This window comes from Mauremys reevesii, linkage group 4 (genome assembly GCF_016161935.1).
Source record: "Mauremys reevesii isolate NIE-2019 linkage group 4, ASM1616193v1, whole genome shotgun sequence".
In the NCBI taxonomy this organism is placed as follows: domain Eukaryota; kingdom Metazoa; phylum Chordata; order Testudines; family Geoemydidae; genus Mauremys; species Mauremys reevesii.
In genome coordinates this window covers 122,549,997-122,564,989 of record NC_052626.1, presented here as the reverse complement: position 1 = coordinate 122,564,989, position 14,993 = coordinate 122,549,997, and the positions used below count along the sequence as shown (strand labels likewise).

Here is a 14,993-nt window from a genome sequence, read left to right as displayed (position 1 = left end):
TTCTGCTTGGTGTACAATTCCACCTGGTGTACATAGCTCTGGCTGTAATGGTTTCACGTTTTTTTCCCATTTCACTATTCTGGAGGATTAGTCTGGTTAGCTGATTCCTCATGGCTTTTTCTATTATTATTATTTTCACCGCATTCTCATTTTCTTGCTCCAGAATGAATCTGTCCCATTTCTCCGTGTAAGGGCTTTATCAGTTCCTAACATGTCGGTGGTTTAATTACAGCATGTTTTGAAAGTGCAGGGTTTTTCTCTAAGGGCCTGTCTAGGCTACGTTTGTTTCAGTTTTGACCGTTTGATTGGATTTTTTAAAATAAAGTTAAAGGAAACTTTGAGATGAAAAGTCATTTTGAACTAAACAAATTAAATGTTTTGACTTTGGGGGAATTGGTTTTTGAACTGAACAGTTAGTCCAAACCGACATGAATTCACAAAACATCTGGGTGTCGTCAAATCTGCATTGTTCTCTGATTCAAAAAAATCTTGTCTGAAAAAAATGTGCCTGGCACTATGTATGGACTCAAGCAGTTCCACAAGGCAGTGAGACAGCCCATGGCTGTGCCCATCTTACTTCTTGTTGTTTTGCTCTGTTTAGGTCTCCTCTCTCTTTCACCCGTCACGAGATTCCCACGGTCCTGAACAACTGGTAAACACGAGTGGCTGTGGTAAGTCCTTTCAGCTTTATTTTGGTCTGTGAGAACATTATGGGCTGAATCCAACTCATGGGCCTGGTCTACGCTGGTGGGGGTGGAAATCGATCTAAGTTACGCAACTTCAGCTACGTGAATAACGTAGCTGATGTTCATGTACTTAGATCTACTTACTGCGGTATATTCAATGTGGTAAGTTGACAGCTGATGCTCCCCTGACAACTCCGCCTGTGCCTCTCACGCCGGTGGAGTACCAGAGTTGGCAGGAGAGTGCTCGGCGGTCGATTTATCGACCGCCGCTGTATTGATCACTGCCCATCAATCCAGAGTGTAATATAGACATGCCCATAGAGTAATAACTCTACTGGTGTCAGTGGAATTTGGCCCCTTAGTGTGAGCTGAGAAACTGCCAGGTTCTTTTAATATTAACCTGTCCCCGAACAAGTGATGTGTGATGTAGTATGTTAATGTTTTATTGTAACTTTGCCTTAACAAAATGTTTCTTAAAAGGGGTGTGCGGAGGTGGGAGGGGGGACCTTCTTTGGACCAGAGGGGTAGCTCGGTACTGCACACTTGTATTTGCTGATCCATAGTGTTCGTTCTCCACAGAATCTTCCAGCACAGACCAGTCTGACCACACAGAGACACGAGCCTGTAGGTTAATAAGAAAGTTTTATCCAAGGAGTTAATTGGGGGTATCACAGTTCAGGGCAACTGCACTTGTATTTCTCCCCCATAGTCCAGCCAGGGCACCCACCCTCAGGCTCCTGGCTCTTCAGCCATCACTTCTCTTGGGGTAGAGGCTCGTGTCTCTCTCCCTCCCGACCGGGTTTTTTCAGGCCCCACAGTTCCCTGCCTACACTGTTATTCCCAACGAGTCAGCTGGCCTAAGCAGGCCAGTGTCTGTATTTTGCTCTGTTCTCAGAGGCTGTAAACAGTATAATGGCCTGCAGGTATAAGTTACCCTGCAGCTCCTTGTAAGCAAGCACATTTATTGTTAAGGTGAAAGCATTACAGAGAAAATGCATTAAAAACAAGAAAAGTTCCGATGCGCATGCTAAAAGCTAACCTGACATCACCCAATCCATCCTGTGGGGCCCCCCTTGGACAGAAGGTCCTGTCTGTTTGCTTGATCAGAAAGCACGCACTGAGTTAGGCTATTTATCCAAAAGTCCTTTCTTTGCCTGGTGGTCTCTGGAGAATCCAGTTGGAACCAGTATATGCAGCCTCCCCAGGTGGTGATACCCCTCTGGAGTTGTTACAATCTGAGTGACACGCTGATCACCCTTCCACGTGGAATTACATACAAGCCCTGACCCACAATGATACATAAGCTTAATACAGTAAGTTCTCCCAATGGTATTGCTAGAATTTGCCTTATTAGTCACAACAAACAGTCCCCAGTCTATGAGCCCTACAAATCTTGGGCTGATTGAGGTTATCTCTGGTGATGCACTTCAGTATTTCGACAAAGATCTCCCTTTGCCCCCATGTACAGCAGCCCACTGAAGTTCAGCAAATAGCGTGAGGGGTAACCAATGGGGTGAATTCAGCCCCTTTTCTTTGCTCACAGAATCACTCTGAGCCGATATAGTTTCCTCTATTTGCAGTCATTGGTTTATCACTTCCATGGTGGTTTTTAAATCTGCGGACCGGTTGCCAATCTATGGACCAGCTGGGTTAATTAGGTGCAATCGGTCGGTCAAGTCACATGGTGGCGTTCCTGTCCCCTGACTGGAGGAGCCTGAAAACACCACCTCAAGTGTGAACATTTTCCATGGGTAACTCTGATGTTTGAAAAAGGACTCGTTTCTTTAACGGCGGTGGACAGCAGGCTCGAAAAGGGTGGGATTGTAGCCAGAGGGTAGGTTTCTGGAGTGGAAGACAGGAGACCAATGCTATAGTCACTGCTCTGGGATGGACCTTGGACAAATCCCCTTTCCTCTTTGTGCCTCCGTTTCTTCACTTTTATAAAATGGGGGCTAATGATACTGCCACACACCCTGTTTGTACAGTGCTTTGGCATTGATGGATGATAGGAGCTGACTAATGTCTCCTCCTCTCTGTGACCAAAGAGAGAACACACCAACAGGTATTTACAAGTAATGTTCACACCCTCTCCTGAAAGCAGGATGGGGTATACTGGGAATGTAGCTCAGTGACTGTCCCAGAGGAGGCTTCCGTCTCTTGGAAACACCTGCATTTCAGCTGTGGGTTTATGGGCCCTAGGAGTTGATTTAGCAGCAGCAAGACTGGGGAGTCCCTATCAGAGGCAGGAAAATAACCCCAACTTGCTTCAATGTTTGGGAGTGTTTATGCAGGGGCCCCTCCCTGGCAGCTCCCCGGCTGACAGCTGCTCTCACAGCACGTGTGCTTGTGTTTCCGGGCAGAGCATTCAAGTGTTGTTGGTGCCTTTTTTTTTTTTTTGGCCTGTTTATTTCCATGAGAGCTGGGTCTGAGCCACAAAGTCAGATCTAGGTCAAAGCTTTCTCTGGTAGCGATCCAGGTGTTGGTTCCAGCCCATCTTGACAGTGTCTGATGCTGGTCGTTGGATGATGACCCTTTTGTCTAGAGAGGTGGAATGAGTGCCTGGCAAGGCTACGGGATGTGAGTCATGTGAATTCCTGCGGCATGCAGTGTAATGAGCTCAGCTGCTCTTCGCTGGGAGATGATATGTAATTCCACAAGAATTCCACCGGATCGCCCTTTAATTAAAGGAGCATATTTAGAGCTAATGAAAGTGACAGTCTGATCATGGTAGCATGGGTGAGGGATTGTGCAGCCGGTGCTGTGAAATCTTCCCTTAGACAACTCTCCAATCAGGGCCGGTGCCCCACACTCTAGCCCTGCGGCAGCTCCCCACCCCACCCCTCCACCCTGAGGCACCCCCGCAGCAGCTCCCCCCTGCCCTGAGGCTTCCCCCCTCCGGGAGCCATGCAGCACCTCCCCACCCCAGCTCACCTTTGCTCCGCATCCTCCCCGAGCACGCTGCCCTGCTCTAATTCTCCTCCCAGGCTCGCGGCGCCAAACAGCTGATTGGCACTGCAAGCCTGGGAGGCAGGAGAAGTGGAGCAGCGACCGCGCACTCGGGGAGGAACTGCTGTAAAAAAAAAAAAAATTCGGGGCACCGCTTTTTGGCATCCCCAAATCTTGGCGCCCTAGGCAACCGCCTAGTTCGCCTTAATGGTAGCACCGGCCCTGTCTCCAATGGCCCTTGTTCCCCACTGCTATCCCAGTCCCGGGCTCCTTGCACTCAGCTTTGCCAATGCCCTTCAAGCCTGATTCACCATCCCCCAGCTATTCCAGGGCTAGGTTCCCCACACAGAGCTCTGCTGGTGCCCCTCAGTCCTGACCTGAAGCCCCTTGCTGTTCCAGCCCTTTAAGGAGAGTCTGCAGGGGTTCATTGAAACCGAACCTTCATGTGATTCTTTTGAACATCGCTCATTGTTACCAAAAGATGCAATGTGATTACTTGGGCAAGTGGGGCTACCGGTTCCCTGGCCCATACGACGCCTTGTTACTCCCGGTCAGGGTTAAAGGCACAACAACAAACTATCCCGACATGAAGGAAAGCTAGGAAGAATAGTAAGAGCCACTATGACAGCATCAGGAGGTTTCAAAATCCTACAAAAAGTGGAAACATGGACAGATTACTAAGGATGAATACCAGGGCTGTCAAGCGATTAAAAAAATTAATTGTGATTAATCGCACGATTAATCATGCTGTTAAACGATAAGAGAATACCATGTATTTAGATATATTTGGAGGTTTTCTACATTTTCAAATATATTGATTTCAATTAAAACACAGAATACAAAGTGTACAGTGCTCCCTTTATATTTATTTTTTATTACAAATGTTTGTACTGTAAAAACACAAAAGAAATAGTATTTTTCAAGTCACCTCATACAAGTACTGTAGTGCAATGTTTCCCAAACTTGGGATGCCGTTTGTGTAGGGAAAGCCCCTGGTGGGCGGGGCTGGTTTATTTACCTGCCGCGTCCGTAGGTTCGGCCGATCACAGCTCCCACTGGCCGCGGTTCGCTGCTCCAGACCAATGGGAGCTGCTGGAAGCGGCAGCCAGTACGTCCCTCAGCCCACACCGCTTCCCACAGCCCGCATTGGCCTGGAGCAGCGAACCATGGCCAGTGGGAGTTGTGATCGGCCGGACCTGAGGACGCAGCAGGTAAATAAACCAGCCTGGCCCACCAGGGGCTTTCCCTACACAAGTGGGATCCCAAGTTTGGGAAACACTGCTATAGTGCAATCGCTTTATCATGAAAGTTGAACTTACAAATGTAGAATTATGTACAAAAAAACCTGCACTCAAAAATAAAACAATGTAAAACTTTAGAGCCTACAAGTCCACTCAGTCCTACTTCTTGTTCAGCCAATCGCTAAGACAAACAAGTTCGGTTACAATTTGCAGGAGATAATGCTGCCCACTTCTTGTTTACAATGTCACCTGAAAGTGAGAACAGACGTTTGCATGGCACTGTTGTAGCTGGCATCGCAAGATATTTACATGACAGATGCGCTAAAGATTCATATGTCCCTTTATGCTTCAACCACCATTCCAGAGGACATGCATCCATCCTGATGGCCGGTTCTGCTTGATAATGATCCAAAGGAGTGTGGACTGACACATGTTCATTTTCATCATCTGAGTCAGATGCCACCAGCAGAAGGTTGATTTTCTTTCTTGTTGGTTCTGGTTCTGTAGTTTCCACACTGGAGTGTTGCTCTTTTAAGACTTCTGTAATCATGCCCAACACCTTGTCCCTCTCAGATTTTGGATGGCACTTCAGATTCTTAAACCTTGAGTCGAGTGCTGTAGGTATTTTTAGAAATCTGACTTTGTTACCTTCTTTGCGTTTTGTCAAATCTGCTGTGAAAGTGTTCTTAAAACGAACATGTGCGGGTCATCATCCAAGACTGCTATAACATTAAATATATGGCAGAATGCAGGTAAAACAGAACAGGAGACCTACTATTCTCCCCCAAGGAATTCAGCCACAAATTTAATTAATGCATTATTTTTTAACAAGCATCATCAGGATGGAAGCATGTCCTCTGGAATGGTGTCCGATGCATGAAGGGGCATATGAATGTTTAGCATATCTGGCATGTAAATACCCTGCAATGCTGGCTACAAAAGTGCCATGTGAATGCCTGTTCTCACTTTCTGGTGACATTGTAAATAAGAAGTGGGCAGCATTATCTCCCGTAAATATAAACAAACTTGTTTGTCTTAGCGATTGGCTGAACAAGAAGTAGGACTGAGTGGACTTGTAGGCTCTAAAGTTTTACATTGTTTTATTTTTGAGGGCAGTTATGTAACCAAAAAAAATCTAAATTTTAAAGTTACACTTTCGCAATAAAGATATTGCTCTACAGTACTTGTATGAGATGAACTGAAAAATACTATTTCTTTTTATCATGTTCACAGTGCAAATATTTGTAATAATAAAGTGAGCACTGTACATTTTGCATTCTGTGTTGTAATAGAAATCAATATATTTGAAAATGTAGAAAAACATGCAAAAATATTTAATAAATTTTAATTGGTATTCTATTGTTTTTAACAGTGCGGTTAATTGCAATTAATTTTTGTGAATTAACTGCGATTAATCGACAGCCCTAATGAATACAGAAGAATATGTGAGGACAAAATCAGAAAGGCCAAGGCACAAAATGAATTATACCTAGCAAGGGACATAAAACGCAGTCAAAAAAGGTTCTGTAAATACATTAGGATCAAGAGAAAGACAAAGAGCAGTGTAGGCTCACTACTTAGCAGGGAAGGAGAGCTAATAATGGATGTCACGAAGAAGGCGGAGGTGTTTCATGCCTATTTTGCTGCAGTTTTCATTTCATAGGTGAATTGGGACCATATACTGAACACAATATTAATAACAAAGGGGAGGGAACAGAAGCCAGAATAGAGAGAGAACAGATTTAAGAATATTTAGATATATTCAAGTCATCAGGGCCTGCCAAAACACATGATCTATGATGAAAGGTTTAAAAAAAAACTGGGAAGTTTAGTATAGATGAAAGATGACTGAGGGGTAACCTGGTAAGTCTTCCTGATATGTTAAGGGCTGTTATAAAGAGGACGCAGATCAATTGTTCTCCATGTCCACTGAAGAAGGTAGGACAAGAAATAATGGGCTTAATTTGCAGCAAGGGAGACTGAGGTTAGTGTGGCAAAGTTCCTCCTCTCCTCTAGTAGGTCCTGCGCTTATTGGCAGATTTCTTCCCCTCAGTGGTTTTCCCCTTGGATGAAACCCATAGATTGGATCAACTACTCCTATGTCTGATTAGGAGTAGTGGGGCTAGGGGGGAACCCGGGCCCGCCCTCTACTCTGGGTTCCAGCCCAGGGCCCTGTGAATTGCAGCAGTCTCTATAGTGCTACTTGTAACCGCTGCTTGACCGCTACAGCTCCCTGGGCTACTTCCCCATAGCCTCCTTCAAACACCTTCTTTATCCTCACCACAGGATCCTCCTGGTGTCTGATGCTGCTTGATTGTATGGTGTTTTCCTCAATCCTCCAGTAGTACACCCTCTCAGTTCTTAGTTCCTTGTGTCTCTTGCTCCCAGCTCCTCATGCACACTTCTTTCCTCTGACTCCTCCTCCCTAGACTGGAGTGAGCTCCCCTTTTTATACCAGGTGCCTTGATTAGCCTGTCCTGATTGGCTGCAGGTGCTCCAATCAATGTAGCTCTCTCCGGTGCCTTCTAGAAAGTTCTTAATTGGCCCCAGGTGCCTTGATTAGCCTGGAGCAACTGCCATTTTGGTTCCCATGGTACTAGGGATTTGCTTAGCCTGGAGCTAACATACCTGCTCCTCAATACTTTCCTGTAGCCATCTGGCCTTGCTCCATCACATTAGATAGAGTTAAATTTTTTTTTCCTAATAAGGATAGTTAAGCTCTGGAATAGGCTTCTGAGGAAGGTTGTGGAACCCCTTCTCACTAGAGGTTTTTAAGAACAGGTTGGATAAACACCTGTCAGGAATGGTCTAGGTTTACTTGGTCCTACCTCAGTGTGAGGGTGGGGAATGGTCTAGATGACTTTTCAGGGTACCTTCTAGCCCTACATTTCTATGATTTTATTGTTTGAAAATAAACACTTAAGCTCTAACTGAATTGCACCTCACATAATTAGCCTGTGGCACTCATTGGCACAAGATATTGGACTCAAGAGCTTAGAAAGATTTGGGGAAAAGATCTTTATATGGATAATGAGAACATCCAAGGCGGTAAGAATGAAAAGGATAAAATGTATGAAAGGTATAAACTCTCCTGTGTCAGGGCACGAGCCAAAGTCTGACAATCTGGAAATAAATCCTCCCCTGGGCTGGTTTCTCCATACTTTTCCACTGGGGCGGGTCTTGCGTCTTCCTCTAAAGCAGCTGGCGCTGGACACTCTCACAGCCAAGATATCAGGTGGGCCCCTAGTCTGATCTGGTCTGCCACTGCCTGTGCTTCTGTGATTATAACTGCTTGCAGAGAAGTAAGTCAAGGTGCCCATAAAGACAACTGTGTATTCCAGCTATTGATGTAGGGGTGTTTGTGTTGGAATGGCTACCGTGATAAGCACATTGCCCTATAGTCATCTGTCTCCTGAGGGGTCCACCCCGTTATCTCAAGCTCATCACCATGGTATCTCAGCTCCTTACAGGTTCTAAAAAGGAGCCCCCAGGTTTTGCGGCTGGCTCCCAGAGGCTAGGAGCATTGCTTCTGCTGTAGCTAGTGCTAGGGGAGTCTGTCCTCTTGGGACCAAGCTCTCTCTGGGTGCAGCATGTGTCCAATGCACTTAGTGAGGGTGATGTCTGGGGAGCACTGTGGTTACGTGTTCATGTGTGCATGCCGCTCTGTAGTGTCTGGCTCACCCTGCCACTTGCGCGTGGCTAAGGGTATGTCGACACTGCATTTGGAGGGGTGATGGCAGCTACCCCTGTGCGGCTCCGGGACTGGAGCTAGCTCGGTTAAAGTTCACTAGGGATCTCGACCTGTGCTGCAATCTCACCTCCCGACTGCAGCATCGGCCTATCCCACAGAAGCCCCTTCTTTAGCTCAAGTGGGTACTGACCTGTGCTTTTCATTCCTGGCCGGGGTTGTTACGTCCCTGCCTTGAACAATAAACCATCAGCCGCAACACCTGCCATTCTGGGGACTCTTCATCACTCCCTGAATCTGCCTGACCCCCAAGCTCCCTCCAGTCTCTCCTTCCTTTGAAATCTTGGCTTGGCTCTGGAGGAGACGAATGAATCCTTGGCTGCTTTTCTAAAGCTGAGAAGTAATTACCTTGCTCGAGCACAACAACGCAGGGAAATGGCATTCTCTCTCCCCCGCCAGCGTGCCCAGGGAAGCAGTGCCAGAGAGGACTCCATTGATCTTCCCACCGTGGAGCTGCTGACTTGACACACAGCTTAGTTCTCCACTCCGATCGCGGGCGCTGACAACTGGGCCAAAGGGATGATGAACGCTCATTGCCACGTGCGATTTATCCCCTTGCTGTAAATGCTAATACGCCCGTCCAGCGCAATGAATTATCCCTTTCATGGCTGGCAAGCCAGTTAGCTCCTTTTGATGTCTCCAAAGCGAGCAAACAAACAAACATCAGCCAATTTGCTACAGCTGGGAACAAAGAGTGAGAAGAGGCAGCTCAGAATAATGTGTCCCCTCAATTCCATCCCCCTGCCTTCGAGGCAGATTAACCCTTTGGAGCCAGGAGCCCTTGGCACTGACCTTTAGCATCCAAGCTCCCAACCATATGCTAAGGGGGAGATTGCAGGACTGCTGTCCTAGGTGTGAGGGTTTGGAAGCCCTAGGAAAGGTGAGGAAGTCTGGCCTTGTGGTTAAGACTCTGACTTGGGGCTCATGAGTTTCTTGGTTCAATTCTTAGCTCGCTGTGTGATCTTGGCAACTGACTTATTCTGTGCCTCCATTTCCCCTCTATCAAAGGGGGTGATAACAGAGCCTGTTCTCCACCCTCTTCTTCGCTTGTCTGTATGTTCATTGGGGGCAGGGACTGCGTCTCTGCAGTGCCTGGCATAATGGGTCTCTGATCTCAGTGAGATACTACTGGGATAAGAACGGGAAGAGAGACCTGGAGGTAGAGAGAGTCACTGGGACGTTCTAGCAGAAGAGCCAATCGCACCACAGGTCTCACAGGCCCTGAGTGAGAGTTAGGGAAAGGACATATCCTGTCTAAACCTGGCTCCACTCTGCCTGTGCACCCTTTGGAGGTCATTGGCATTGCACAGCTGTCAGTGAGAGGAGGAATTGGCTCCTAAATGGATTATAAGGAAATTGCTTGTAGTGTGCAGCTCTGCAGGAGTGTGGGAGAGTCTCCTTGAGGGAGAGATGGAAGCCCCATTGCTTGGGACCAGACAAGCCACGAGGGATCGAGTGCCTGGGATGACCCTGCACAGAGCAATAGGGGGAGGATGCCCTAGATAGGGCCCAAGGGACACGTGTCTTCACTCTGAATTCCTATGAAGAATTCTGAGCTGGTAAACCCCTGCTCCGACCAACAGGCCCTGGACTGGGGGGAGGGGAAGTGAGGAAACGGGCACTTATTCACTCCATGGAGGCCAGGTGAGTGAATGCACTGAAACCTTCCCCCAGCACAGTGGGCTGGAGGCCCCCTAGCAAAGACATCTGCATCCCCAAATACAAATCTGGGGATGTCCCTCCATTCTGTTTTGCCATGCCCAGTTAGAGGCTCCTAGGGACAGTTAGACTCCTGTCACCTGATCCCAGGTTCCCTCGAGCATGGAGAGTTTGCAAGTCCAGGTCTAAGAGGAATCTTATCATGTTCCCACTTGGGGGAGACCCAGGATTTACCAGCCTGAATCAGACCAGGAATCCATCTAACCCGGTATCCAGGCTCTCACATGGCTAGGACCAGTTGCTACAGAAACCCCTTATGGACATCCTAGTTTCTTCCTAACCTCATCTGTCAGTGATTGGCTTATACTCCCTTATAAAAACATTGCTAGACCCTTTCTTATCTCATTGGAGGTGTTCTATATTCTCTTTACCCATACTCATCCTCTTCTGAATTCTATTACATTCCTGCCATCACTGGTATCTTGTGGCAATGAGTCCCACAGGCTGATATGCTGTACATGAAAATATTTCCTGTTGTCAGCTGTATATAAGTTGCCTTTCAGTTTCATTGGAGGTCTCATGGCTGTTGTCTTATACGGATAAATAGAAGCCTCTCCATTTAGCTTTGTTAGACTATTCATTAAGAATGCCCATGTATGTAAAATATTTACATCCCCTCTAAACCCACCATGACATGGGGAATAACCACAACCTAGACCCTAGATTTATTGATCCCAGCGTATCGTATTGCAGGATAAACGAAACCAGAACAGTTATGTACAGATGTGGCAGCTTAATAACCCAGCCAGCCAGCCCTCTCATTGACATGCATGAACCACAGACTCAGCCATTAGAAACTTGACTTCTGTTAGGATGTATCTGGACTCCCAGGTTTGACGGCACAGGCTGTTATACTGAGAAAAGAAAGAAAACATGCTGTCAGGATGAGCTGGGGAGGAAGGGCACATTCTCCAGTCACAGCAAGAAGGGTGTGTTTATGGCTAATGCATTCTAAGGAGAGACGGGAGACTTAAGTTCTGTTCTTGCCTTTGGCAAGTCTTATACCTCAGTTTCCCCACCAGGGAAATGGGCCAGAATGTGAACCTAAAATAAATCATCTTTGGCGAGATTCCTGGGTGGAAAGTGGAAGGAAGTATTACTGAGGCAAAGGAGGAGTTGGGGAATTTGCATCTTTTTCTTTTTAAAGAAAAATGTCCATTGAGATTTTGGAAGCAGTTTCAGTCAGATTGATCGGGAAGGTAGTCTCCTTCCTGAGCATGGGCCCACAATGGTTCTCAGGCCAGCTCTAACCTCCCAGGCACCACTGGCTGCTGTCGATTTCCACCTGGATAACCTAGACAGGAATCCCATAGAGGGGGTGGGGATTGCTGCATCTGCAGCAAAGTGGCTGAATTAACTGCAGGTGTCTCTCCCCACTGCTCCTGTGTCAAATCCATCATGGGAATGGCACTGGCTCCGGTGACGCGTGTCAGAGAGGACTGGCTCAGCCGCTCTTGCTCTGGGACTGCTCCAGGAACCTGGCAGGATGGAAGTGCTGCAGTGAGAGCTGGCTTAGTGACTCAGCACTTTTCTGGTGTGTCTTTCCTCTCCGGATCCACTGCAGTATTAACTCTCTGCTCGCCCTGTGCACGCAGCTCATGGGCCGCCTTGCTGGCCTCTCAGCCAGCAATGGAGGGGGCTTGCCAGCATCCCCAGGGGGCAGTGCTGGGAAATGGCAGGGTTTGGTATTGGAGTTACTTTTCCATAGAACTCAAAAGCAGGTTGGTGTCATTATCCTCATTGTACAGATGGAGAAACTGAGGCATGAAGCAGGGAAGTGACTTGCCCAGCTGGTCAGTGGCAGAGCCAGGCATAGAATTTAGGTCTCCTGGGTTCCAGTCCAGTGGGCTGCTATAGATTCAACCTGGCATGCTATTTAAAGGAAGCTTTCTATAAAATCAATCCCCTCTGTTGTTTTTCCACATTTCTCTTCCTATTCTCTGCCTTTCCTTCAGTGTTTTTCAGGGTTTTAATTATTCTTGTTTCCATTTAACCTTTTCGGGGCAGGGACCATGTCTTCCTGTGTGTTTATACAGCACCTTTGGGTGCTGCTGGAATGCACTTATCTACATATGCATTTGGTCTCAGGGGGAATTTTGAAGTGAACAGAGTGATTTTTTTACTGTTACAATGTTCTGTCACAGCAGCTTGTCTTGCACTGTGTACACCCAAAAGCCGGCAAATCCTCTCTTCCCCCACTCCCCCAGTCTGGTACAATGCAACTACCCTGAATCTAGCCCTGCAAGCTCCGTTTGTGGAACCTTTTTCCTACAAAGTGTCTCACCAAATGCTTCCCAGAGTCAAATAATAAGAGCAGGGGGAGAGCTGGATTCAGAGGCAGCAGAGGAAAGGTGCCTTTTCAGAGGAGACTTGAAATGAGGGATTGAGAGGGTGGGTGAAGCAGAGTCAGTTGCAGAGGAGAAGACTCTTTCATTCAGAAAAGATGAAGGACTCATGAGGGATGGTGGCACAGAGGGTCCGTGGAGTCACCTGGAACAAGGCTTTGCAGACCTGGAGGTTGATTTATTTTAACTGGGTCCTGGACTGAATGAGGAACCAGTGGAGGTGTCTGGGACTGGAGGAGAAACTCACTGATTCACAAAAGCAGCAAAGAATCCTGTGGCACCTTATAGACCAGGGGTCGGCAACCTTTCAGAAGCGGTGTGCCGAGTCTTCATTTATTCACTCTGATTTAAGGTTTCATGTGCCAGTAGTACATTTTAACAAGGTCTCTTTCTATAAGTCTATAATACATAACTAAACTATTGTTGTATGTAAAATAAGGTTTTTAAAATGTTTAAGAAGCTTCATTTAAAATTAAATTAAAATGCAGAGCCCCCCGGACCGGTGGCCAGGACCCGGGCAGTGTGAGTGCCACTGAAAATCAGCTTGTGTGCCGCCTTCGGCACACGTGCTATAGGCTGCCTACCCCTGTTATAGACTAACAGACGTATTGGAGCATGAGCTTTCGTGGGTGAATACCCCTCCTGAGTCATTGACATGGACTGTTGGCTCTTTTCTTGCAAACTCTGGGAAGCTGGGCCCTGTTTGTCTCTTCTTGCGGCTTTTGTGCTAAACTTCTGGGAATTTCCCCTTCTGGTTTCTGCGAAGGGAGCTCAGCCCAGCTCCAGGAACAGGGTTGGGGATGCTGCCGCAGTGGGGCCAGCTGGAGGAGCGAGAACCAATTGGGGATGCTGCCGCAGTGGGGCCAGCTGGAGGAGCGAGAACCAATGTCTGGGGTTGTTTCAGGGGAGTTGGATTTTTTTTTAGGCGGTGGGTTGGGGGGAGAAGGCATAAAGTAAAATGCTTTTTAAAAAAAAAAGTCTAATTGTCAAAGTTCAAACCAACCCTGGACATTTGGCGCCACAGGCTGGGCCCTGAGACCGGGCCAGTTAATGGAGACCAGGGTTTGGATCCCCTCTGGGCCAGCTCTGAGCCTTTGCTGACACCATCTGTCCTGGAAAACGTCTGTCTCTGAGCAAAGCACAGGCTCTTGTTGCGACTCGGCACGGACAGAGGGGGAATATAAGAACGGCCCTACTGGGTCAGACCAATGACCCATCTAGCCCAGTGGCCAGTGCCAGGTGCCCCAGAGGGAATGAACAGAACAGGGAATCATCAAGGAAGCTGAGCTGGCTGCAGCCCTGTTCACGGCATCGCAAAGCACTTCCCGAATCGTAGCTTTTAAGGCCAGAAGGGACTGTCCCGACCTGCTCCGTGGGCCCGAGAGCTTTATCCAGACTCTGGCATCCAGCCGTCACTCCTGGCTGAGCTGGCACGTGGCTGTTACAAAGACACCTGCTCCTGATTTAAAGCCTGTCCGCGCTGGCGCATTTCCCACGTTCTCCACTAGATGCTGAGCTCGGGAGCTGCGGTGCGGGGTGCTAACACAAGGGCCTGTCCACACTGAGCAGTAACATGCATCACATTATGGGAGGGGACCCAGGACCAGCGGAGGGAGTCAACTGAACAGCTGGATAAATCACATGGATCTGGGGGCCAAACTGGACTGCTCCTCTGACCCAGTGGGGAGAGTGGAAGGATCCGGCAGCTCCAGTCCTTGCACCAGCCACTACAGCCCCTGTGCCTCCCTGAGCATGTGGCTCCCGGCTAACGCTGGTGGGGATGGTGGTGAATGCAGGGCCATGGATCTGTCCCAAAGGGAAGCACTCATTTGCATCCCCTTAAGCCAGGTAGCAACAGGCCCTCTCCCCCTGTGGGCTGAGGGGCTCAGGGGCTGAAGCGTATGACGTGATGGTGGAACAAAGCGGCCGAGAAGATGGAAGTGCCTTCCCCCATGGCCCCTTTTCCTTCCAGGGCAGAGCAGCATCACCAACTCCTCTCCTGCAGAGAGACTGACACCAGCTTGGAGGGGTGGGACCGCGGCTCCCTCGGTGCTGGACTGCAGGGCCAGCATCAGGAGGGGAGCGGAGTCAAGGACATGAAGGGAGAAGGATGAGCGGGATGCCCACCTGCCTGCTGCTCCGTGCGGAGGTTTAGCAGGCCGCCCTGCACCGCCCTCTGCTACGTTGATCCCAGAGGCCCTGATGCAATCGAAGAGCTTTGCTTCTTGGGAGAAGCTTCAAAGACACAAGAGAAGAACACTGTGATGTGCGCTGAACCACACTGCTGGGCGCTGTCCTGCCCATCCCA

The 14,993-nt window shown here is 48.2% G+C and overlaps 1 protein-coding gene across 5 annotated transcripts in view; it reads left to right on the top strand.

Annotated features, from left to right (window-relative positions):
- The window catches only part of SYT2 (synaptotagmin 2), a 201,140-nt gene that overhangs the window by 132,346 nt on the left and 53,801 nt on the right, over positions 1-14,993 (top strand). For all 5 annotated transcript variants that reach the window (XM_039537409.1, XM_039537405.1, XM_039537408.1 and 2 more), the window contains one exon: positions 602-671. The gene's annotated coding sequence lies outside the window, so the exon portion shown is untranslated. The remainder of the gene's footprint in view (positions 1-601; positions 672-14,993) is intronic.